Here is a 27,232-nt window from a genome sequence, read left to right as displayed (position 1 = left end):
GAGTCATACAAAGAAGCCATATGGCTTGCGTCTTCTGGAAGACTTGGGTCTTGATGAAGGTATACCATTGTTGCATAGTGATAGTCAAAGCACCATCATTTTGGCAAAGAATCTTGTGTTTCATATGAAAACCAAGTACATAGAAGTGATGTGTCACTTCATTTGTTGGGTGTATGGATAAATGAGTTGGGCTAATCAAAGTTCATTGTAGAGGTGAGCACAAGCTCTACCGCCAAGACCCACAGACTGCTTATTGTTCAAGCATTCCATGCCGAGCACCAATGGCTACCTCTCACATACCCGATGGACTATCTATCTCTATGGGTATAGTGAGCTTGCCTCCATGTCTGATTGAGTTGCCTCCTCTCCTGAGCACTCCAGTAGCTCCACTATCCAAGTGCAAGCTTCAAGCGAGCTCCATCCTCAAGCTCCATGCTCCATGCTCCAAGCTCCATTGCCGTGAGCAAGACAAGAGAGGAGAAGAGAAAAGAAGAAGAGAGGAGAAGAGAAAAAAAGAAGAGAGGAGAAGATGGAGAGCTTCTCCACCACAGTCCCTCACCCTCACACTCTTACACTCCCTCTCTCAAGAACAAGCTCAAGCAAGCAAGCAAGAAGAAGAAGAAGAAGAAGAGAAGAGATATTTTGGCCACACACAAGAATGTGCTTCTCATTCACTTTTCAACTTTATATACAAAACCCTAAATCCCTTTTGGGCAATTATTCCCTTATCCCCTTTTTTACATGGCTGGCCGTGGCCTAGGCCCTTTTTCCATTGTCCTCCTATCTTCCCAGCTTCCTTTCTACTGCCCATCTACCTTTACAATGTGCATGGGTGAGAGCCCACTAGCACTCTTAAAATAAATCATGGTGCGCCTTGCGCTCTTTTACAAAAGTATTGACTTGCACTTTTTGTTGTGTGCCTTTCTCCTTGATTTAGGACTTTTCTATACTTCTTGTGTTTCTATATTTTTTTTGGCACGCCTTCGTCTTCCATTTCACTTTTCCTTTGGCCTTGTCTTCTGCTTTAGATTTTCCACCTTGTTTGTCTGAGGGTTAACATTACCCCCCCAGACACAAGTGCCAGTCCCATGGCACTCACCGTCATAGGTAGTAGGCTTTGGCATACACCGAAGACATGCATGGTAGGGACATCTGTGGTTTGCTGTGGAGGAATTCTGGTGGTGGTACAAATGAAGGTTGTTGGGGACACATTGTTGGCCTGGTTGGCTAGTGGTAAGGTTATTGGAGTTGGTGATAGGGTTGTTCTTTGTTGAAAATTGCACTCGTGGTTGGCACAGGTGTTGGTGTTCTAGGGATTCTACGTGTGACAATTCTTTGGTGGGCTTGCATGATGATAAAGGATAAGAAGTCAGAGTTGAGTGTTGATGAAGGGCTGACAACACTTTTGTTGGAGTCTTCAATACCTGCAATTGAAAACCTCTCATATGTGGTCTCTCCCTAGGGATAGTGCTAGTCTTCTTATCGTGCATAAGACATAGTTTGATTAGTTTGGGAGACAAGTCAAACTCTAAGCAAGCTGAGATTATTGTCCTACACTTGAGGACCCAAACTGTGTATAGATTGTGGTACAGATATTATGTGAGTGCATGTGCATACTTAGATATTACGTAGAAAAAATACTACTGGTTTGGTTCCTTGTAGCAATGCGTGGATGAAGCAAGGGTCCAATGGGGTGGAAAAAATTGACGTTGTTGAGGAGAATACACTTGAAGGCTTCTTGAGACGTCATTTATGATTTTGACAACATGATGTAGTATAACTGAGCTCATTGACACCGAGATTAGATTATGGAGGTTGAGATTAGATTTTATCGAGTAGTGGGGGCCTTCAATGTCAATGGTTGATCACCATTATTGAGTATAACTGAGAACAAAAAAAGGAAGTGCACTACCTAGGGGTGTGTCTACCTCACTGTGCAGTATTGCATGGTGTTCATGTTAGTGAAACTGGAAGTTGGGTCAAACCTTAGGGAATCTTGTGGTGTTGTCCCACACTTGAGGACCCAGTTTGAGTATAGGGGAGGTGTTGTGGGTGTCACTTAGGGAGACAAATCTAACCATAGGTTAGCACAAACTCCCTAGGTGTGTCTTGCCCTTGATGTGCCCTAAGTGTAAAGTGGGGGGATAGGAAGGGCTAGGTAGTGGCTAACCAAGGCCACCGGACATGCCTAACCTGAGGACCCCTAGGTGCAATGTTTGTGGCACTCGGATATACATGGAGAATCTCATTGTTCATTTCATTTTTATTTGTGTGGGTCTTTGTTTTTTTTTCTCTTTTCTCTTTTTTCTTTTTTGAAGATGCATTGGGAGGGGGCACACTAGACATCATCTTGATGCGCTACAATAGTTACATTCTGAGGGGGCCTAAGAGATTTACCAAGGAATGCATGGCTTGGCATAGAGTCCTTTTCTCTTATGACTGTACTTGTTGTAGCCATGGAGGGGGCTTGGTTCATGCACTCATTCTTTCTTTCATTGATCTGATTTAGAGTTATGCCCTTCTTTTTGGACTAGCTCTAGTGGCTCCTGTTGAGGCGATTGCATTTGCTATTTTGTCTCCCCAAACCCCTAGCAAGAAGAGTTTCTATGAGGTTCAACTAGCTTGAGATTAAGGGAGCACATTCCTCCTCCACTCCTAAGCTATTGTTAGGCTTAGGTATCATGGCATGGAGTCCATATTGTAGAGTGATGTGCCAGCTTGTAGGCTAAATCTTTGATTCAATCTTCATAAGAGTAATCTCCTCCTCTCTTTTGCCTTAGTCATTCTTCCTCCTCTTCTGGTGTTTGCTTGCGCTCTTCTTCTAATCTCTTTGATTTCTCCTCCACCCTTTGCAACGCTCTATTTTCTTTGGAGGTGGATCAAGTTCTTCATATGGGGATTTTGAGAGTGTGATCTTTTCTTTTCACTTAACTTGACAATTTTTTAGCCTTGCTGCTCATGGATTGTCCTCTTGCTCTCTTGTTGTTGAGATGGTTGGTCATTCTTCTTTTTATTAGTAACTTTCTCTATGTTATCCTGCTCTTCCTTGTGGACTTTGTCTCCCTCTTGTTCGTGGATTGGTGGTAGCTCACCCCCATGAAGGGAGCTACAAACTCAACCCTCAAGACCCACGAACCACTTATTGGTCAACCATTTCAAGCTGAGCGGCCATGGCTACCTCTCACATAGCCGACACGCCCTCCCTGCCTATGGGGTGTAGTGAGCTTACCTTGATGCCTGATTGAGTACCCTCCTCTCCTGAGCATGCCGATAGCTCCACGATCCTTAAGGCAAGCTCAAGCAACCTCAATCCCTCTCCAACAAGCTCCATCCTCCATAGCCACGTAAGACAAGAGAAGAGTAGAGAAGAGAAGAAGATAAAGAGAGGAGGTGGGGAGCTTCTTCTCCTCGATCCCTCACTCTCACACACTCACTCCCTCACACTCACTCACTCCCTCTCTCAAGCACAAGCAAGAAGGCAAGAAGAAGAGAAGAAGAAGAAGAAGCTTTTTGCCACACACACAAGAATCAGCTTCTCATTCACTTTTCAAGTTTATATACATGCCCTACTTCCTATGGGGGATCGTCCTCAATTTTTACATGGCCGGCCATCTAGGCCCTTTTTCTCCATTCTTTCGCTTCTTGGCTAGTCTTGTTGTCCTTCTAAGTTCACAATTTGCACAAAAGGGATCCTGGCGCTCTTTTACAAGGATTTGAGAGCACCTTTGCATTTAAAGGTGCGCTTTCTTGCTTTTAACTCCTCCAGACTTCGGCGGCTTCGCCTTGGATTTTTGGCGGTTAATTCCATGCTTTTGGATTTTTTCTGGACTTATTATTCTTTTGGGCGCCTTCTCCATGCGTGCCCTATGCCTTTTCCTGCTTCTCAGATTTTTCTATTTTTTCGCTTTTTCTTGTTGCTGGTGTTGCAGTAAACATTGCCCCCTCTTAGCCGAATGTCAGTCCCATGGGAATGATGGGTGGTAGCTTGGAAGGTGGTAGTGTTGGTGGCCGGGTGGCCTTTTGAGTTTGTATACATGCCCTTGTCGAGGAAGTGTTGGAGGGATTCATCCTTGAAATTGAAAATGGTGTTGAATTAGGTCCCTCTGGAAAGGTGTCTTGACAAAGATCTGCTTTGTTGTGACAAAGATCTACCCGTGAAATTGAAAATGGTGTTGGGGCAGATCCATTGGTTGATGTTCTTTCTCCTTGATATGGCCCAATCTTAACCTACAAGGAAACGTTGTGCACTTCCTAAGGGGTGTGTCTGCCTCTCCATGGTATGTGCAATGCACATGGTGGTGGAACTGGGAGTTGGATCAAACCTTGGGCAAGTCCACGGTGTTGTCCCACACTTGAGGACCCAATTCGTGCATCGTCATGGGTGTGGTGCAGAGCTTAGGGTGACAGGTCTGGTAGTCCTGCCTTTGATGTGCCCTAAGCGTGAGGTAGGGAAGGGGCTAGGTGAAAATCCTAGGTGCAGTGAATGTGGCACTCAAGATGTTTCATGGGGAGCTCAAACCTTTGCTTTTCTCCTTCTTGCATCTTTTTGTCCTCTAGTGCCCTCTTTCTTTTCATTCCTGGTACTGGCCTCTTGTCTTTTTCTTTTCTCTCTTTCTTTTTTCTTTTTTTTTTAAATGAATCATTGATCGTGGCTGCGATTGGAATACAAAAAGAGTTCTTATGCTGTATTCCTATCATCCTCGGATGGTCCACAAGGTGGCCTCAGGAACTTAGTCTAAAATATGCAACTTTGCATATATTCTTTAATGCTAGCTCTCAACTTCAGAGGCGTTGATGACAAAAAGGGATGGTTACACCTCGTGAAGCGGGTATCACTCATGTCTTCTAGGATTTTCGTATAGAAGGAGGAGAAATCCTCGAGGAAGCGGTTGATGGATGGGAGGATATCCTCCAATCTAAAAACCAAGCATCCCTCGGGAGTCCGTGCATTGACATTGTGGATTGTTGGAAAGTCCAAGGGCCCAAGCAGGTTCCTGTCATGGTTGACTCCATGTCTATGGGGGTAAGGTATGTAGATGGGGTCGTTCCGCTCTTCAAGCAATGAGCTATAGAAAGCAGTCTAGGCATCAGAGTTGGTATCCCAAATCCTCCTCCTCCACTTCGGCTGCACTTCGTAGCCTTTTGCTGCGCCTCGTAGCCTTCGACGGTCTTAGGAACCCGGTTCACTTTGTCCTACCAATAATCTGTTGGTTCCTGCCTCCATCTAGTAACCGCAATGTTTCTCTCCTCTATCCATCTGTTGGCGAGGTCATTAGTCATTCTGTTGATTCTTGCCACCGTCTCCAAGGGTAGAACCCGATCCAAAGCTCATGGATAAGAAAAGGACAACTCAAATGGTCATGTTTGGAACTCTCATTGTCGCCATATAGTCAACTCCTAAGACCAGTTGATATCCCCGATCCTCGCATATCGGCATGGGCTCTTAGGGAGTTGTTGTGGCCCTATACTTGCTCTCCTCTAGGCTTGCTCCACAAGCTCTTGCCTTCTTCTTCGGGCTGCTATTACATGTTCAAGAATTTGTGCCCCTTCTGGCTCTTTTGATGGCAATTCAGGCAGGGGCAAATTGGGCTCTTTGTGTTATTCTTCCTCAAATTCTTGCTCAAAGTTTGGCCCCTCTTCCGTTGCTTGCTCTACCACTGACTTGTCTTAAGGTGATGGTTGTTGCCTTGTCCTTCAAACCCTACTTCCCTGAGCTCATCAATGGAAAGGCCGGCTTGCCATAGGTAATTGTATTATTGTGCCATAGTAATACATGTGTCGGTTGGAAGGGTGTGTTCTTGAAGGCCATATGTCAAGGCACGAGATGTCAATTCTAACTTCCTCTTCATCATTTCCATTGAGTCCTCGCCTTCAACTTGGGTGACATTCAGCACCGTGCTCAAGAAGGCTTGTCTCTAAGTGTCTAGGCACACTTCGGCAGCCTCTACTCTTGATTCCATGAACATTCTTTCGCATTCACTCACTACCAGGCATTTTGTTAGTCCACACACTCTTTCAAAGTTGTGTTGCTCTCATTTCCATGCCTTTTCTTCCATCTTTTTTCTTCCCTCCATTTCTCATGACAGCATCACTACCACCTGTTGATGTTCATTCACTAAATCTAGCATCTGTGTCTTCTCCTTATTGCAGCGGTTCAGCTTCTCTTCTGCTATTTTCCTTCCTTGTTCCGCAATGGTAAGCTACAGTTCTACCTCTGCGAATCTTTCTGACAGTTCTTCCCGGATCTGCTCATGGCTCTCTAACTCTGCAAAGTGCAGTCTTCTTTCTATTATTGCCATAGCCAAGAGAGCTTCCACTCGCTTTTTGTGTTTTCCAAGTCATATTTTAGCTCCTATGTGCTTCTTCCAGTGGCATCCTGCCTTTCTTGCTCTAGGACTTGGATCTCTCTTTCTAGTCTTCCTTGCTCCTCTATTTCATACCACAATCGAAACGCCAAGGCATCCGCTTGCTGTGCTGATGTTGCTCTTTTGACTCCTGGCTTTCTTTCTGCCAATGCTTCTCCAGGCGAGAGGTCCTTTCTGTTAGCTCATCATACTGCTAAATTAACATTTTTTGACTCTTTAGAAGAGCTGACGCATCCTGTTCTTCCTCCTCCAATCTTTACCTCAAATGATCCTCACTCTCTTGAGCTTCCTTGGTCTTGGCATCCAGCTACTCTTTTAGGGCCTTAAGCTCTTTTTGATGATCTCTGGCTTGCTTGGACATGTTGAGCCTCAAAGATGTCGAGGTTTCCTTTTCAATGTCAAGATCTGCCAAGGCCACTTTCTTTTCCTCTCTGGCCCTGCTCAATTGAGTGAGGAGTTCAGCCACATATGCATCGTAGTCTGCTATTGGTGACACTATGAGAGGGGCCGTAGTGGTTGATGCATCCAACTTCTGCTACTTAGGGTCTCGCCCTGATTCTATATCTACTGTGACTAGCCTCTTTGTTCCTGCTTCGGGGGCAATCTCTGCCACTTTGTTAACCATGAGCTATATCATTTCCATTAATTGAGCCGTGTCCATAGCTGGCCCAACTCCGTGGTGTGGTTTCAGTTGGGAGTGGCACAAAGGAAGAGGGGAGGGGGTGTAGTGGGGTCTTTCCCTTTCCTGCAACCATCAAGGTTGTTTCTACACTGCCACTAACTCCAGCCTCATGATGCAGCCTCAATGGGATCATCTCTCCCCCTCCTTGGGTCTCTTCCATGAACCTGTGAGTTGCCTCTGCCAAATCCGTAGCTTCCTTCCTCCTCGTTTCTTCAGCTTCATCTTCAACACTTCTCTTCCTCTCCTTCTCAACTCTTCTTGACACTTCTTTTATCCTTTCAAATTCTTCCTCTTCTTTTCTCCTTTGTTCCTCCTCCATTCTCTTGGACTCTTCTTGTGCTCTTTTCAACTCAGCTTTCTCTTCCTTGCTTATCTTTTTCTTCTTCTGTTTTTGGATCTTGGCAGTCTTCACCTTTCCTTGTGCCCTAGCTTCGGCTTGAGTGGATGGTGCTTCAGGCACTTCTCTATCACTCATGGTGCATTCACTAGATCTGTCTTCCTCATGGTGCAATGGCTAGGAGGGTGCTACTGTCTCTTCAATTCCCCCTACTTCCTTGGTGGCCTTGTGAATAATGGCCATCAGTACACCAGTGTATCTAATGGTGAAAGCCTTGGTAGAGGACTTCTTGTGGCTGATCTCACTGTAGAGGCTGGGGGCTCTCCTCTAGCTCTATTGTTATACCCGTAGCAAGGGCCTTTGCTGCTGACTTGATGGTCTTTATGACGAACCTGTTCCAATCCACTTCCTCAGGGGACCCTGCCGCTATGCTTTCCAACAACGGGACCTGATCATGTTCATCAAAGCATTATATCTATGTCCTGAGAAGAGGGTGTGGACCATTTTTGCTTGCATCTTTATATACATCTCTTCTATGATGCTTCACAGCCTTGGGGACCAAGCCAAGGGCCTTCTCCACCACTTCAGCATTAAGCAGTACCTCCACCTGGTGGGCAACATCCCCTCTTCTTACTGTCACTGTGCCACGGTTCCTATGAGCATCAAAACTCCTTAGGAACTCTGCGCAAGCACTGTAATCTATTGCTTGTCCCACTTTCTCCACATACTTCAGGAGAGTACACTTGTCCACTAGTTGCTTTACTACTAGCTCCTCTAGGATGGCTTCGTCCAGGTTTAGAGTGTGCTTGAAGGTGAACTGATTAAATCCTCACATCTCTACACCTATCCCGTACTTGGCTTGTTCTTCTTTCATGAACGGAAGCTTACCACTTTTTTCCTATCCTGCAATTGTGGCTACCTGCCATGCAACAGTACCCATAATTAGTATTGATGGGGTAGGCGAGATTGAATTATGGTATTATGAAAGAACTGAACAATTAGAAAAGCTGCAGGAGATCGTGAAATTGGAGAAATAACAAACTAAAAGAAAAGACATGAATTTTCCAAGTGCGCTTTGCTCTTAAGTTTTTATGCATAGATCAACTCTTCATTATGTTTTCCTGATCACCTTACCCCCTCCCCCCCATAGAAAGATGAAAATCCTTCCTAGGATTGAATAGAACAAGGCAAGGGCATTAAAGCATAGCGTGGTGTGTTTAATTTGACAAAGCCACTGGTAGAAATTTGGGTTGTATTCCAATTGGGCATGACAGTCAAGTTCATGCGGTCTAATGGATGCTTGTGAAGGGTGCCTTCACTCAACCGCCAAGACCCACAGACAGCTTATTGCTTCAAGCATTCCAAGCTGAGCACTAATGGCTACCTCTCACATAGCCGACGCGCCATCCATATCTACGGGCGTAGTGAGCTTACCTCCATGCCGTTTGAGTTACCTCCTCTCCCGCACACTCCGGTAGCTCCACGATCCAAGTGCAAGCTTCAAGCAAGCTCCATCCTCAAGATCCACGCTCCAAGCTCCATTGCCGCGAGCAAGACAAGAGAAGAGAAGAGAAGAGAAGAAGAGAGGAGAATACGGAGAGCTTCTCCTCCTCGGTCCCTCACCCTCACACACTCACTCCCTCTCTCAAGCACAAGCTCAAGCAAGCAAGCACAAGAAGAAGAAGAAGAAGAGGAGAGCTACTTTTGGCCACACACAAGAATGAGCTTCTCATTCACTTTTCAACTTTATATACGAAACCCTAAATCCCTTTTGGGCGGTCATCCCCTTTTCCCCTTTTTTATATGGCCGACTGTAGCCTAGGCCCTTTTTCCCATTGTCCTTCTATCTTCCTAGCTTCCTTTCCACCGCCCGTCTACATTTACAAATTGCACGGGTGAGAGCCCAGTACTCTTTTACAAGATTTCAGGGTACGCCTTTTTATTTTAAAATGCGCCTTTTCCCTTTTGCATTTGCCTTGGACTTTTAAGGTTGCCCTTGCGCTTTTGGCATTTTCTCCTATTCTTTCTTTAGTCGGACTACCTTTTTTCCACCTTTGCCTTGTGTCTTTTTTATTTCCTTTTGCTTTCTTCGTGTTGGGGTTAACATTACCCCCCTCCTAGACGAGTGCCAGTCCCATGGCACTCACCGTCGTAGGTAGCAGGTTGTAGCATGCACCGAAGATGCGGGTGACAAGGACACTTGTGGTTTCCGTGGATGAGTGTTGGTGGTGGTGTGGCGGAAGGTCCTGGGGGCCTGTTGGTGGCCAAGGTGGCTGGTGGAAAGTTGCTGGAGTTGGTGGTAGGGCTATTCTGTGATGGGGATTGTATTGATGGCCAGCACAAGTGTTGGTTTGTTGGGGATTCAGCGCATGACGATTCTTTGCAGGCTTGTTGGATGGTAAGGGATAAGCATTTAGAGTTGAGTGTTGATGAAGAGCAAACAACACCTTATACCTGCAATTGGAAAACCTCGCATGTGGTCTCTCCTTAAGGGGGTAGTGCTAGTCTTCTTGTCATGCACAAGACATATTTTGATTAGTTTGGGAGACAGGTCAAACTCTAAGCAAGCCTAGAGTATTGTCCTACACTTGAGGACCTAAACTGTGGATATACTTCGGTGCAGATAGTATGTGAGTGCTCGTGCCTACTTAGATATTACGTAGTTAGAAGACAGTGGGCTAGTTTCTCATAACAATGCGTGGATGAAGCAAAGTTATCCATGTGGAGAAGAAGTATATGTGAAGGTATATAAGACATCCTTTTGCATTGTGACTGTACGACGTAGCATAATTGAATACAAGGACACCGCACTCTTAGTAGCTGGAAACTATTGGACTTGCTTTATGAGTACAGTGTATTTTTCATGGCCAATCGTGCGGTGCTTATCACCACTGATTGCAATGGTACTAAGGCAGAGTGCAAGAGAGAATTGTGCAAGTGGGTCAGGGTGACAGGTCGAACCATAGGCGAGACAAGCTCCCTAGGTATGTCATGCCCTTGATGTGCCCTGAACAATTGTGGGGGATGGTAAAGGGCTAGGGGACTAGGGACGAAGCCAGTCGACCAAGGTCACTAGATGTACCTAATTTGAGGACCCCTAGGTGTTGTGCTATGATCGTGGGTGCTTCTTATCTTTTCATTTGTTTCTTTTTCTTTTCTTTTCTTTTCTTTTTTCTTTTTTTTTTTGGACTTGCCTGAGTACAACCATTACAATATGTTGAGGCTATCAGCCTTTCAATGGGTTGGAAAATGTCAAGCTTCGAAGGCTCAGAAAATGGATAGTACAATGATGATTGCGTTCTAGCCTCGTTGTTAGAGAAGCAATTGGTGAAATGGGGAGATACACTTGAGATATTGCAAACCTCCTTGAGATACATGCGATGTTGGCACAATTGAGGTAACGACTGCCATGAGCCAACTATAGAGCTTGACCCAGAAAGGGATCATGGCCCATGAATGTGCTTTGGGCCATGCGATGTGGGCAGTTGGCAAGGGTGATTCGTGCTTTCGGCAACATGGCTTTGCCGCGGCTCCTTGTGGGGTGGATGGTCTTGCGGTGATCGGCCATTGAACACTTTTGCCCAAAGACTTGTCTCATCCTGTATCCACTTGTCGCTTCATGAGAGTACATGCATGGTATATGCCGCAACTATAATAAACCAGTGCAATGCAAGGAGACATCACTTATCTGAATTCTATGGTCTTGACTTAGATATTTATCACTTGCACTTGATTAGCTTTTTCTTTTGCTAAGGACGTGAAATATATTAAATGTAGATATGAAAAGTTCGTACAATTCGGGAACATGTCAACACTTAACCATTTAAAGACAAAAAGTTATGGCCAGGTATCATTTGATAAGCCCTTTATACAACATGGGGCTACTCTATTTGTACGAGGCGGGGCGAGTCTGGGTGACCGGCTGATTGGGGCTCTACTGGTGTGGGGGTCCTGTGGGGTTGGGTAGGGAACATGTCGGCCACAACATGAATGGTGTAGTCCCAGCCCGCTACCGTTTCCAGAATGTCTTTAAACAATTCATTAAATTCTTTCCTTTCCCGAGCTGCCCTTTCTGCCCTTGAGCATCTGGGGCCCAAGCGTGAATTGGGGGTTTGTGCCACTAGTGCTGTTCCCTGTTGCGCGTTTCGATCTCGACTTTCTTGACTCGAGGATTTTTTGGCCTTCGCCTTGGACAGTGTCGCTTAGGGCCTCGCTTCTTGGCATACCTCTTGAGGGTGGGCATATAGCGCTCCGGTGGAGGGGTGCGTGCCACATGCTCCCGTCATTTACGAAGAGCGTCTTTGCATGCCAGATGTCCATGGTTCTCCATGTGTTCTGTCAAAAAAGGAAGCCTGCAAGATGCAATCCAAGGGTTAGACCTGGATATAGGATACAACTGTTTGCATGGAAGGGATTTTAGTGTGGTTTATCAAGCGCATATGACAAGAAGGGGAGGGGCGAGGCATGCGGTGTTTGTTGTAGAGGAATGGCCCCCATGCTGATGTTCGTGTTGCCTCTAGTCATTAGCGGATATTAGTTTATGCTAAGTCACGTGGACTAGTTGTCATGGAGTGGGACACGGCACATCCTCGAAAGGATAGACCAAAAAGGGAAGCAGGTGTATTGAAAGAGACTACACCCTGTCTACACCATCAGAGTTGTTGGTCAAGACTTCCTATGGTGGCAATGTGTGTTGCATGCCCCTTCACTTGGAGGTGGGGCTGGTCACACGACTGTTAAATGCGTGATGAGAGGAGGACTTCAGGAGCTTAGTTTATCTGACCCCACTCTTCTCTCTGCGCTTGACTATCATTGCTTGTGTGTGTTGACATTATTTGTATACGGTGACACAAAAAGCAGTGTTTATTTATATACATATTTATGAATCCATGTCACTTCATGAGGATAAGAACCAAGTATAGAACTCGGGGTTGTACCGGAGCATGGCACACGCATCTAGTATTCGCGGTAGCTTACTTAATACTGATAGATATTTTGCCACGTCGAGTAGCATGGAACCTTGACCGAGTCTACTGGCAATATGTAACTCCTCCTCAGTGAGAACCTTATCAATCAATGGGCCCTGTAGCCTAGTTCCAGCTAAGTCCGTCCCCCGAATGTCAGCTAGCACTCGAAGGGAAGTTGGTGCTAGTAGATAGGTTGGGTCCTTTTGAGACTGCCATTTGGCCAATCGCTCTTCTGAGACTGTCATGATCTAAGCTCCTAATTCGGCCGTTACAACGAGGCTTTCGCACCAACGCTGCTCAAATTGACTTTGGCCTGCTGAAAGTCGCTTTAGTTGCTCTATGTCTACGAGATCGGTCGGCAGAGCATTTCATTGAACGTGACGGTTAAGCGCAGTTCGTCAGCCTCCTCGTCAGAGATGAGTCGCATGCATTCATGCAGGAGCCTGTCGTAGTTCTTGTTAAGGTGTTCTTGCTCTTCCCATGATAGAGGAAAGGTCAAGTAATCTCCAAGCTGCTCCTTGGGGATTGTGCCCATGTCCGCCAGGACGTAGACACGTGCAACCGCTTTGAGCTTAGCATCCAACTCAGTTAAGCATTATGTGACACTTCTTTGTTCAACGGGGCTTGCTCGGTTGCTATCTCATGCAAAGTTCTAAGAGTTTCCTTAGGCTTTAGCATGGCTGGGGGCTCAGGCCTAGATGAGCAATATTGATCAAAGCTAGGATCTCTTATGCTCTTGGGGTTCTCACGTTTCTCCTGAGGTTTTGCTACTATTTTGTCATGGTTCTTCTTGGATGTGACTGGTATAGATTTGTCACCCTGTTGTGATGACGTTGTATCCAATCTTGATTGGTCAATGCGAGTTCTATTGTTAGTGGATGGAGTGTTGCAAGCAACTGTTGATGGCAACGGTTGTTTTGGTTTTTCAGAGCACACGGGTGCGTCTGAGGGTTCACCGCTATTAGGAGAGGCATTAACGAGTTCATTGGTGGGTGGACTCGATGCTTTATTCCCCAGTTCTCCATCTCTCTTGGTCTCAATGCTCTTGGGGTCCACAACCACTTGTGATTGTTGTTGCCTTCATTGTTTTCTCCTCTTTTTCTTGGTCAATGAAGGTGCATCGCTCAACGACTCAGGACCCTGAACTAGATCAACCGTTGATGTGCTTGGTCGGGTCTCAGAATTCTCTTCCTCTAGTGTGTCCTTACGGGACATGGGCGTGGCCTGCTGAATAGCCTCGTTAGGTTGTGAGAGCACAACTGCCTTCCTTTTTGGAGAGCCTAGCTCTTCAGCCAACTCCCTTGTGTGTAACTCCTCCAGCCTAGGCTTTAGGAACTTTGGAAGTGCTGGAGTTGTCAAGGCAGTTGGTTGTGACACCTCCTCCATAGGTAAACCACTAAGGACACTTTTCGCAAGGGGTGTTGTCACGGCCAATGATTGTCACTGCTATGGTCCTTGATTGGAAGTAGTGGTGGCTAGTTTAGTGGACTGGCTACCATTGGTAGACTGCGGTGTCAAGTCCTGAGGCAGATCAGAAGTGGTCATGCCTTTTGATGCCCTTAGAGCATTCACTTGCATAGATCGAGTATCCGTTGATCTAGCCGCGGTGGATTGCATAGGCACATCCTTAGGTTGAGAGCTAAGGGTGGTGTCGTGTCCTATCCCTTGGACAATTGGAAGCTTTGATGTAGATCAAGATTGGGATTGAGCAGCCGCACCTGACGAGTGTTGTGCTTCCTGTGTCCGTGTAGGGGAAAAGGGTGTAGGGGACTTAGGACTCCTAAGTAGCTTTGACACTAGCTTGGAGATTTGCTCATGGCTGTTAGATGATTGTGCTATTTGCTTTGTTGAGCGCTCAACCTTGCCCTGAGCAATGTTGTGCCTATGATGCTTGCTATCCTCTTGGGGAATCAAAGGCTCCTTGGGCACTAGCAGCTCCTGCGTATCCTCAACGATTACATCTAGCATCTGCTTGTCAAGCATGCTAGGCCGAGGATCTACCCTCCGATTGGTCCCGGTTGGTTTCTTGATTTCGACCATTAGGGGCTCGGTCACTCCACTATTGTTGACTCGAGACGGTTTTTCGCTTAGATCTCCTCCTACGCTTCTTTGCTCTTGATACGATCTGGCCTTCAGTCAACTACGGAGGTTTAGCAAGGGGTTTTGGCACCCAAATCCATCGGTTGCCTGCATAATACCCTTGAGCCCGAAGCCATGCCTTGGATATCCATCGTGGCGTTGTGCTAGCTCTCCATTGATGCTTGCGTCTATAAGGCTTGGGCTTCTTTTGGGGTCTTCTACGATATTTGTAGGTCCAAAGCCTATCCTTGGCGTTGTCTCTTGACCTTCTTGGTTTAGGCATGGCCTCACTCGCTAGCTCTCGTTGTTTGACCTGTGCTTGTATTAACTCTTCCAACAAGTCCTTGCTCTTGTTAACGGGCTTGACTGTTACGTTAGCACCTTCCTTGCCTTTTCCTCGAGGTTTGCTGAGGTCACCCTTGCTAAAGGTCGTGACTATCCTCACACCTGGTAGTGTCAAGTGTATCCTTTGAGCTACGTAGTCCGCCTCACACTTGGTAGCCTTTTTGAAGGGCCTTCCTAGGAGGATTTCCTTTCCACCATTCTTGCTATTGGGAGGAACATAGAACAAGAGTGGCAAGCTTTCTGTTTCAATTGTTACAAGGATTCTGCACTTCCCTAGAAGTGCTTGTGGGTGTTCCCCGTAAGGATTAAGGGTTGCATCAGTCGGTGTGAGCTCTGGTTGGCCTAGTAGGGTCCATGATTCATAGGTCAAGATATTAAAATTTGCTCCTTCATCAATTAGAGCATCAATAGTATGCTCTCTTTTCACGGTGAGTTTGACCCTAAGATAAGCAGGTGGTACTATGTCTTCATCTTTCGGGTCCTGGCTTGTAAATTTAAGCCTTCTGACAAATGCCCTTGAGTTCTCGACTGCACGACCAGATGTGGATTCTCCACTAGTGTCTTGGATTGTCAATGCAGTGCTATTCAAGGTACATCTCTCGTCAAGAGTGTCGTGTCTAGTCATCCTCGCATTTGTAGCTTGCTGAAGTTGCATTTTGCTCTGACTAGATATGGTTTGAACACAATGTCTTTGTGTTCTCGTGGTGTGGCCTTTTTGCCCTTGATGGCTAGATTGGCCCATTGATGTTCTAGGGTCTCTGTTTCTCTCCATTCGGGTAAGGGCTTTTGGTTGCTCCATTGCAAGTGAGACTCCATGCTCGTGTAGAGCCATTGCTACACTAGGGTCCAATTTGAAGGACCTATCACAGCGCACGTTTTCTCTCCAACCTACTCGGGGGAGGTGCGGAGGAGCCCCCTCTGTGGGGGTCCGGGGGGGTAGTCCCCCCCGGCCCGCAGGGCCATTACGGTAAAAGCCATGCACAATTTGGAGGACCGTTTATAGCCAAATTTGAACCACTTACTCTCAATTTCAGCCCGGTAATGGATCTATGATATGGTTTCGGCTCTATATGGTTTCTCGATTAATTTCACTGTCTTCAGGTTAAAATTTGAGAAAATCTAAATTCGGCCTAACAGGTCCGAATTGCAGGGTCCGAGCGGGTCACTCGGACGGGCCGACGGCTAAGTTCGGACGATTCGGACGAGGTCAATTGACCGGGCCGAGGCACTTGGGCCGAGGGCCGAATGTGGGACGTGGCCGAGGGCCGAATTTGAGTCTCGGGCGGGTTTTTCCTTGGACGCTCCGAGGCCGACTAGGGTTTGGCCGAGTGGGCCAGGTGGTCCGAGGGCCGAGTTTGGGCCTCGGACCAGAGTCGACATGACTCGGACGCGCCGAACACCGCGCGTGTTTTTGACGCAGCTCACAAAATTCGACGTGCAGGGCACTGGGGGCCTTCCCCCTGTCAAGATTGTGGGAGAGAAGAAAGGAGTCTCAGTTGTAGCTTTCTTGCTTGCACACACAGGTGGAGGCTAAAAACAGTTTTCCTCTTCTTAGTTGTGTAAGCCAAAAGAACTCGAGTACATAGAAATAGAAGAACCCTATATATGGCTCTCAAATCAAACTCAACTAACTAAGGTGGCATACTAACTGAGCCACAAACTAGAGTAGATAAGGATAGCTGTCATCTAGCTATTATTCATGGGTGGTACCGCATCTACAACTGACAAGTCGGTGACATAGATGCACAACGGTCACACCAAGTAAAACCAAGTAGGTCTCTGAACTTGCGTAGCTTCTCTGCGCCCAATGCCTTCATAAATATGTCAGCTACCTGATCCTCTGTGCTAACATAAACTAGATCTATAAAACCTAGTAAAACCCTCTCCCGCACATAGTGATAATGCACCTCAATGTGCTTTGTTCTAGCATGATAGACTGGGTTATTTGCCAAGTGTATACTACTCATGTTGTCACAATAAATGAAAACTGGCCCATCTATAGGCTGATGCATATCATAAAGTAGCTTATGCAACCAAGCTACCTCACATGCAGCCATTGTTGCACCCCTGTACTCAGCCTCTGTGCTCGACAAGGCAATTGTAGGCTATTTCTTGCTGCTCCAAGTGACTGCAGCACTCCCAAAAGAGAACACATATCCATTGGTAGATCATCTATCAGAAATACTACTAGCCCAATTAGCATCAGTGTATCCATACAATTGTATCTGAACCCCAGTCTCACAAAGTAGTCCATACTGCAATGTGGACTTCACATACCTGAGTATGCGTCTAGCCGCATCTAAATGCGGTTTCCTTGGAGCCTGCATAAACTGACTTACCAATCCAACAGCATAGCTCAAATCTGGCCTGGTAATAGTCATATAAATCAAACTTCCTACTATGCGTCTGTACATAGTAGGGTCTTCCAGAAGCTCACCTGCATCTACGCTTAGCTTCACATTCTACTCCAAAGGAACTGAAATAGGCTTATAGCCTATCATCTTATATTTGAACAGCATGTCCAATCCATACTGCCTCTGCAAGAGCCGTATCCCACTTGGTGATCTAATCACCTCAATGCCCAAGAAATAATGCAGCTCTCCCAAATCCTTCATCTCAAACTTCTGCTTCAATAGCATTTTCAAATGAAGGATATCTTCATCACTGTCACCTGTCATAATCAAATCATCAATATAAATGACAAGTAGCATAATACATTTCTATGTTTTTCTCACATAAAGTGAGAAATCTGCCTTGGAAATCTGAAAGCCAATAGTGACAAGATACTGTCCTATCTTGTCAGACCATGCTCTAGGTGTTGAGATATCGAGCTCCACTCGTGATATGCCAGGGTGACTGTTGTGCATTTATGTCACCGATGTGTCAGTTGTTGGAGATGTGGTTGGTACACCGCTCATGAATAATAGCTAGATGACAGCTATCCTTATCTACTCTAGTTCGTGGCTCAGTTAGTATGTCACCTTAGTTAGTTGAGCTTGGTTTGAGACCCATATATAAGGTTCTTCTATTTCTTTGTACTTGAGTTCTTTTGGCTTACACAACTAAGAAGAGGAAAACTATTTTCAGCCTCCACCCTTGTGTGTATTCCCCCATTGTGCAAGCAAGAAAGCTACAAGTGAGACTCCTTCCTTCTCTCCCACAATCTTGACATGGTATCAGAGCCTTGTTCATGGTAAGGAGCTCAAGAAAGCAAGCCAAGCTCGCGGTGTTCTGGTAAGAGGAGCTGTGGTGCTTTCATTTTCTGTTTTGGGAGCAGATCTCTGCAGGCAGCATAGTCGAAAATTGCAAGAGTGCATTGTCTCAGGTTGAGACGCCCTTTGCGGTGAAGCAAGAGGGCAGTATATGCTACGGGTAAGGGCTTTACCCCTTGGCGACCTTGTATTTTTTATTTGAGGCCATTTCGGGGCCTGTTTTGGAGGTGGAAGTTTTCTGCACGCACTCAGGAAAAGGCCCAGTTTTATGCTGTGCAGCCACTGTTCTACAGGTCGGTGAAAGATTACTGTAGAAATTGCATCGTATGCCTGTGCGCAGAGACATTGGGAGTTACAGAATCATCCCTGTTTCCTATTGATGCAAAATCGTCACTAGGAAGTGACTGTGTGGTCAAATACCACTTTCGCTAGTTTTGCAGATTTTCCCTTATGAGGGTGAAGCTGTGTTTTTTTGCAGTGACAGAATTTTTTGCAGTCTTCTGTAATGGCATCTGATTCTCTTTCACAGATTGTCACTGAAAAGCTTGACAAGAACAACTTCCAAGCATGGAAGTTTGGAATGACGAATTTCCTTATGGGAAAAGGATATTGGGAATTTGTTGTAGGAAATGAAGAAGAACCAGTTCTTCCTGATGTTCCCAATCAACAGCAAATGCAGGCATTTAAAGCATGGCATGAGAGAGCCAGGAAAGTTATGTACTGGCTGTCTATTAGCATTTCAGACTCTATGATTGTGCATATTCAAGATGCAAGTATGCCAAAGGAGGCATGGGATACTTTGTCAAAAATGTATAGCACAATTACGCAAGCCAGGAAAATGCAGCTCAAGCAAGAGTTGCACAATGTGCAAAGAGAAAGTATGAGCATCAATGACTACCACATGAAGGTGAAGAAGATTGCAGATGCACTTGCTTCCATTGGGTCACCAGTGGAAGATGATGATTTAGTTTTTGTGAACCTTGAATGGTCTAGGAAAGGATTATGCACAGTTCCGAACATCCATTTCGGTCCGTGAAAGATTTCCTGATTTTGAGGAGTTGATTGCTCTTCTAATTTCTGAGGAGCAGAGAAATGGTGGTGCATCTTCTTCAGGAGGAACTTCTTTTGAAGCTGTCTTCTACTCAAATGCTAGAAGAGGTAGAGGCACAGGTAGAGGAGGCCGATTTGGAGGCCGTGGCAGAAATCAGAATATGCAGCAAACTCAAGAAAACCAGTCCTATGGAGGAGGACGTGGTAACTCTAGAGGCAGGGGGAGCCAAAGAGGTCGTGGTGGATGGCAAAGAGGCCAAAATGCAAACAGTAATGTTGAATGCTACTACTGTGGTAAAATGGGTCATATGGCTAAAGACTGCTATAAAAAGCAGAATGACATCATGAATGGAAAATTGCAACAAGGGAATTATGCATCTTCTAGTAGACAGGGTGATGACAGAAATGAGCATTTGTTTATGGTGCAGCACATGAACAATTCTATGACAAGTGCAGAAGAAAGCAATGATGTATGGTATGTTGACTCAGGTGCATCAAACCACATGACAGGTCATGCAGAATGGATGGAGGATGCAAGGAAAATGGAAAAACCAAAATTTGTGGAGACTGGTGATGATATTGCACTTCCTATTGTGCAGATTGGAAAAATTCCTTTGTCTATGCAGGATGGGAAAAAGAAATACATGTCCGATGTATTTCATGTCCCGAATATCACCAAGAATCTGGTTTCTGTTGGTCAAATGGTTGAGCAGGGCTTGCAGGTCAGATTTAATCCTCATGGATGCTTTGTTGAGGATATGAAAAATAAAGGTCGCTTGATAGCAAAAGGAAAGAAGAAGGGCAGAATGTTTATGTTGGATACAGACATGCCTGAATTGAGTGCAGCAATGTTTGCACATGGGACCGGTGTAGTTGCAGATATTGATATCTGGCATAAACGCATTGGTCATGTTAATGTAACAGCAACTTAAATCAATGCAGGCCCAAAATATTGTTGCAGGTTTGCCTAAATTCAAGGTTGCAGAAATGCATAAGGTATGTGAAGCATGTCAGTTTGGAAAACAGGCAAGGAAACCATTTCCTAGACATGTTCAAGAGAGTGAGAAGCCATTGGAATTAATCCACTCTGATGTGTGGACTACTAAAGCTGCATCTCTTGGAGGCTGTCATTATTTTGTCACTTTTATTGATGACTATAGCAAAAAAGTGTGGGTGTATTTTATGAAAAAGAAAAGTGAAGTTTTTGGGCCTTTCAAAACTCTTAAAGCTATGGTTGCAAAAGAAACAGACCTGCAAATAAAATGCCTAAGGTCAGATGGAGGGGGAGAGTACCTCTCAAATGAGTTTGCAAGGTTCTTGCAGGAGCATGGCATAAAGCAGCAATATTCATGCAGTCATACCCCACAACAAAATGGAATTGCAGAAAGGAAAAACAGGCATATTGGAGAGGTATCTCGTGCCATGCTCAACGAAAAAGACTTGCCAGATTTTTACTGGGCTGAAGCAGTTGCTACAGCAGTCTATATAATGAACAGGACTCCCACTGCAGCAATACATAGGATGACTCCAGAGGAGAGGTATACTGGTAGGAAACCAGATATTTCTCATTTGAAAATTTTTTGTTGCATCGCCTATGTACATGTGCCAGATGAGTTGAGATCCAAGTTGGATCCAAAAGCTGAGAAGTGCATCTTTATTGGTTACTCTCTACAACAAAAAGGTATAGATGCTATAACCCTTCTACTCGTAAGTTTACAGTGAGCAAAGATGTTGTTTTTTATGAGATGAGTAGCTGGTATAAACCAATAAATGTGATTAATGATGTAGATGCACAAAATGGTAATGCTGCACAGAATTCACAGCAGCAGTCACAAAATATTAGTGGACCTGGAGCATCCTCTAGCAGTGGTTCACATTCTTCTCCATGGACAGGAAGATTGAGATTAGGAGAATCTTCTCAAAGCAATGCAGATAGTGGTATGCAGGTATCATGAAAAGGAAAAGAGAAGGTTGATCAGCCCATGTTTGATGTGAATGTAGGTCACTCTTATGCGGATGGTGAATCCAGTGGCTCAGAACAGAGCATTGATGATGAGTTGGGTATTCCTTCTATTGTTACACCTGGAGTAAGGAAGACCAGGATGTTTTGAGAGCACCTGGGAGTGAACCTATTTTACGCAGGTCTACGAGAGCTAGGTATCCTGTGGATAGGCTGAAATATGATGGATTTACAGCCATTCACTATGCATATATGGTCAAAGTGATACAGGAACCAGAACCCACTTCTTTTGAGCAAGCCATGGGAAAAGAAAAATGGGAGAAAGCCATGGATGAAGAAATGGATGCCTTGGAAGCAAATGCTACATGGGAATTGGTACCTTTGCCTAAAGGAAAGAATGCAATTGGCTGTAAGTGGGTTTATAAGGTGAAGCACAATGTAGATGGTTCTGTGAACAGATACAAGGCAAGATTAGTAGTCAAGGGGTATGCACAAACATATGGCATTGACTATGAAGAAACATTCAGTCCGGTTACAAGGATGGCAACCATAAGAGCAGTCATTGCTATGGCTGCATCAAAGGGATGGTCTTTACATTAGATGGATGTAAAGAATGCCTTCTTGCATGGTGATTTGCAAGAAGAGGTCTATATGGAGCAGCCACCAGGTTATGTGCATACTGTTCATCCTGAGTTTGTTTGTAGGTTCAAGAAAGCCTTGTATGGCTTGAAGCAAGCACCTAGAGCATGGTCTGACAAGATAGGACAGTATCTTGTCACTATTGGCTTTCAGTTTTCCAAGGCAGATTTCTCACTTTATAAGAGAAAAACAGAGAAATATATTATGCTACTTGTCATTTATGTTGATGATTTGATTATGACAGGTGACAGTGATGAAGATATCCTTCATGTGAAAATGCTATTGAAGCAGAAGTTTGAGATGAAGGATTTGGGAGAGCTGTGTTATTTCTTGGGCATAGAGGTGATTAGATCACCAAGTGGGATACAGCTCTTACAGAGGCAGTATGGATTGGACATGCTGTCCAAATATGGGATAACAGGCTGTAAGCCTATTTCAGTTCCTTTGGAGCAGAATGTGAAGCTGAGCAGAGATACAGGTGAGCTTCTAGAAGACCCTACTTGTACAGACGCATAGTAGGAAGTTTGATTTATATGACTATTACCAGGCCAGATTTGAGCTATGTTGTTGGATTGGTAAGTCAGTTTATGCATGCTCCAAGGAAACCACATTTGGATGCGGCTAGACGCATACTCATGTATGTGAAGTCCACATTGCAGTATGGACTATTTTATGAGACTGGGATTCAAATACAGTTGCATGGATACACTGATGCTGATTGGGCTGGTAGTATTTTTAATAGACGATCTACCAGTGGATATGTGTTCTCTTTTGGGAGTGCTGCAGTCACTTGGAGCAACAAGAAACAGCCTACAGTTGCCTTGTCGAGCACAGAGGCTGAGTACAGGGGTGCAGCAATGGCTGCATGTGAGGTAGCTTGGTTGCATAAGCTACTTTATGATATGCATCAGTCTACAGATAGGCCAGTTGTCATTTATTGTGACAACATGAGTAGTATACACTTGGCAAATAACCCAGTCTATCATGCTAGAACAAAGCACATTGAGGTGCATTATCACTATGTGCGGGAGAGGGTTTTACTAGGTCTTATTGATCTAGTTTATGTCAGCACAAAGAATTAGGCAGCTGACATATTTACGAAGGCATTGGGCGCAGAGAAGCTACGCAAGTTCAGAGACCTGCTTGGTATGCAGGAATTGGGATTGAGCTCGAGAGGGAGTGTTGAGATATCGAGCTCCACTCGTGATATGCCAGGGTGACCGTTGTGCATTTATGTCACCAACGTGTCATTGCAGATGCGGTTGGTACACCGCTCATGAATAATAGCTAGATGACAGCTATCCTTATCTACTCTAGTTCGTGGCTCAGTTAGTATGTCACCTTAGTTAGTTGAGTTTGGTTTGAGACCCGTATATAGGGTTCTTCTATTTCTTTGTACTTGAGTTCTTTTGGCTTACATAACTAAGAAGAGGAAAACTATTTTCAGCCTCCACCCTTGTGTGTATTCCCCCATTGTGCAAGCAAGAAAGCTACAAGTGAGACTCCTTCCTTCTATCCCATAATCTTGACACTAGGTGCTTGCTTCAAGCCGTACAATGTTTTCTTCAACTTGCAAACAAACTCGGGATGAACAGCATGCACATAACCTGGTGGCTGCTCCATATATACCTCTTCTTACAAATCACCATGCAAGAAGGCATTCTTTACATCCATCTGATGTAAAGACCATTCCTTTGATGCAGCCATAGCAATGATTGCTCTTACAGTTGCCATCCTTGCAATCGGACTGAATGTTTCTTCATAATCAATGCCATATGTTTGTGCATACCCCTTGACTACTAATCTTGCCTTGTATCTATTCACAGAACCATATGCATTGTGCTTCACCTTATAAACCCACTTACAGCCAATTACATTCTTACCTTTAGGCAAAGGTATCAATTCCTATGTAGCATTTGCTTCCAAGGCATCCATTTCTTCATCCATGGCTTTCTCCCATTTTTCTTTTCCCATGGCTTGCTCAAAAGAAGTGGGTTCTGGTTCCTATATCACTTTGACCATATAGGCATAGTGAATGGCTGTAAATCCATCATATTTCAGCCTATCCATAGGATACCTAGCTCTGGTAGACCTGCGCAAAGTAGGTTCACTCCTCGATGCTCTCAAAACATCCCTGGTCTTTCTTACTCCAGGTGTAACAATAAAAGGAATACCCAACTTGCACCACCATTTCTCTACTCCTCAGAAATTAGAAGAGCAATCAACTCCTCAAAATCAGGAAATCTTTCACGGACGAAAATGGATGTTCGGAACTGTGCATAATCCTTTCCTAGACCATTCAAGGTCACAAAAACTAAATCATCATCTTCCACTGGCGACCCAATGGAAGCAAGTGCATCTGCAATCTTCTTCACCTTCATGTGGTAGTCATTAATGCTCATATTTTCTCTTTGCACATTATGCAACTCTTGCTTGAGCTGCATTTTCCTGGCTTGCGTATTTGTGCTATACATTTTTGACAAAGTATCCCATGCCTCCTTTGGCGTACTTGCATCTTGAATATGCACAATCATAGAGTCTGAAATGTTGATAGACAGTCAGTACATAACTTTCCTGGCTCTCTCATGCCATGCTTTAAATGCCTGCATTTGCTGTTGATTGGGAACATCAAGAAGAACTGATTCTTCTTCATTTTCTGCAACAAATTCCCAATATCCTTTTCTCATAAGAAAATTCGTCATTCTAAACTTCCATGCTTGGAAGTTATTCTTGTCAAGTTTTTCAATGACAATCTGTGAAAGAGAATCAGACGCCATTACAGAACACTGCAAAAAAATTTGTCACTGCAAAGAACACAGCTTCAGTCCCACAAGGGCAAATCTGCAAAACTGACAAAAGTGGTATTTGACCACACAGTCACTTTCTAGTGACGATTTTGCATCAACAGGCAACAAGGATGATTCTCTATCTCCCAATGTCTCTGTGCACAGGCATACGATGCAATTTCTATAGTAACTTTTCACCGACCTGTAGAACAGTGGCCGCACAGCATAAAATTGGGCCTTTTCGTGAGTGCGTGCAGAAAACTTCCGCCTCCAAAACCGGCCCCAAAATGGCCTCAAATCAAAAAAATAGGGTCACCAAGGGCTAAAGCAATGTCCCGTAACATACACTGCCCTCTTGCTTCACCGCGAAGGGCGTCTCAACCTGAGACAATGCACTCTTGCACTTTTCGACTGTGCTACTACAGAGACTTGCTCCCAAAATAGAAGAATGAAAGCAACACTGGTCCTCTTACCAAAACACCGCGAACTTAGCTTGCTTTCTTGAGCTCGTTACCACGAACAAGGCTCTGATACCATGTCAAGATTGTGGGAGAGAAGGAAGGAGTCTCACTTGTAGCTTTCTTGCTTGCACAATGGGGGAATACACAGACAGGTGGAGGCTGAAAACAGTTTTCCTCTTCTTAGTTATGTAAGCCAAAAGAACGCGAGTACATAGAAATAGAAGAACCCTATATATGGGTCTCAAACAAAACTCAACTAACTAAGGTGGCATACTAACTGAGCCACGAACTAGAGTAGATAAGGATAGCTGTCATCTAGCTATTATTCATGGGTGGTGTACCAACCGCATCTGCAACTGACAAGTCAGTGACATAGATGCACAACGGTCACCCTAGCATATCACGAGTGGAGCTCGATATCTCAACACCCCCTTGTCGAGCAACTCCAGATTGGTCCTACTACTGTAGGGGGAGGTGTAGAATTACCTGGGTTAGCCAAAGATCTCCCTGATGCCAAGATTGAAGCAGATTTCCTCGCCAAGCTTTCCTCTTCTCTCCTGCTCTCCTGAAACCCTGCAATGCACACTGTGGCCTTTCTTGCCACTTCTGGCCCTTATACCCTCTTCCGGGTATAGTATTGGCACCCCCAATAACTCATTCACCATCCTTAGGCATCACAAGTAAGTTTTTCACCACTTTTGCACGATTCTTCCCATGTTTCTGCGTTGTTTTGCAACAGTAACCCTAATGCTTATTTTCTTTGTTTTTCTTTGTTTTCTCCTACTCTAATGCTTCCAAATCACAAAGTAAATACCTACACTACTCCATCTCACAACATAAACCTCAAGAAAAACAAGAAACCTACTTGCCAAGGAGATTGAATACCATCTTCAACCCCCTCACTTCCTACCTATCTCAAGCACCGGTTCGGGAAAAACCCTACTCCAATGCTCGATTCGAAGCGCGCAAGCACTCAAGGCTTGAATCCGTTTGTCCCGAAAACGGAACCAAAATGAAGGGTGCCTTCACTCAACCGCCAAGACCCACAGACCGCTTATTGCTTCAAGAATTCCAAGCCGACCACTAATGGCTACCTCTCACATAGCTGACCCGCCATCCATATCTATGGGTGTAGTGAGCTTACCTCCATGCCGTTCGAGTTACCTCCTCTCCCGCGCACTCCGGTAGCTCCACGATCCAAGTGCAAGTTTCAAGCAAGCTCCATCCTCAAGCTGCACGCTCCAAGCTCCATTGCCACGAGCAAGACAAGAGAAGAGAAGAGAAGAGAAGAAGAGAGGAGAAGACGGAGAGCTTCTCCTCCTTGGTCCCTCACCCTCACACACTCACTCCCTCACACTCTCACACTCCCTCTCTCAAGCACAAGCTTAAGCAAGCAAGAAGAAGAAGAAGAAGAAGAAGAAGAGGAAAGCTACTTTTGGTCACACACAAGAATGAGCTTCTCATTCACTTTTCAACTTTATATACAAAACCCTAAATCCCTTTTGGGCGGTCATTCCCTTTTCCCCTTTTTTACGTGGCCGGCCGTAGCCTAGGCCCTTTTTCCCATTGTCCTTCTATCTTCCTAGCTTCCTTTCCACCGCCCCCGGCCATAACCCTAGAAGAAGTAGGAGCTACGTCCAGGGTCATATTTCGGAGCCTTGATGGCGCATTGCTGCTCGACATTCGTCATAATTTGGCAATATTTTTGCTCCCATTGGAGGCATAAGGCATATCATTGCTGTAAGAATGAAGAGGTAGAGTTTGCAAGACTTAGGAGCTCTTCAAGCTCTTGGATTGGTGCAGAGCCGACAGGCTTTCAGTATGAGGTCAGCATTATGCCGATGATTGCTTGCTCCTTTAAGACTTCACCGCTAGCAATAAGCTCAGATACAACCTTGGGGAATTTGATGGTCATGAGCTCATACTCTTCCCATGTGCATGGTAAAGCATGGTCTTCAGAAGCAAGTGGCTCATCAAGAAGGCCAAGTTCTAGCCGCTCATAACTTCAGGCGAAGGTCGTGAATGTGAAGTCTACCATTTTAATGCAAGTAACCAAGTCATTACCTGAATTGGCATCAAGGTCTTTGGCCATAGCAAGAAATGAGCGTCACTCATATGAAGGCCTAAGACTTGCTGATGGCTACGGTGGAGCAGAACTAGATGGATGCATTAGCGATGATGTTCCGCTAGATTGCTCCTTGGGATGAGCATTCGCCTGGAAGGTTAGTTGTGTGTCCTACATCTTGGAAGGCGTGCAACCTTCATCAGGAGATGCTTTGAGCATGCAAGAGTCGATTGCATTAGATGATTGGGGGACATCTAGCTGCTGTGTGAGTTGATGGGTTTGTG

This window comes from Lygodium microphyllum, chromosome 1, assembly GCF_053477565.2.
Source record: "Lygodium microphyllum isolate KBCC chromosome 1, Lygodium_microphyllum_v1.1.10, whole genome shotgun sequence".
NCBI classification, from domain to species: Eukaryota; Viridiplantae; Streptophyta; class Polypodiopsida; order Schizaeales; family Lygodiaceae; genus Lygodium; species Lygodium microphyllum.
Note: the sequence above shows the minus strand (reverse complement) of the source record.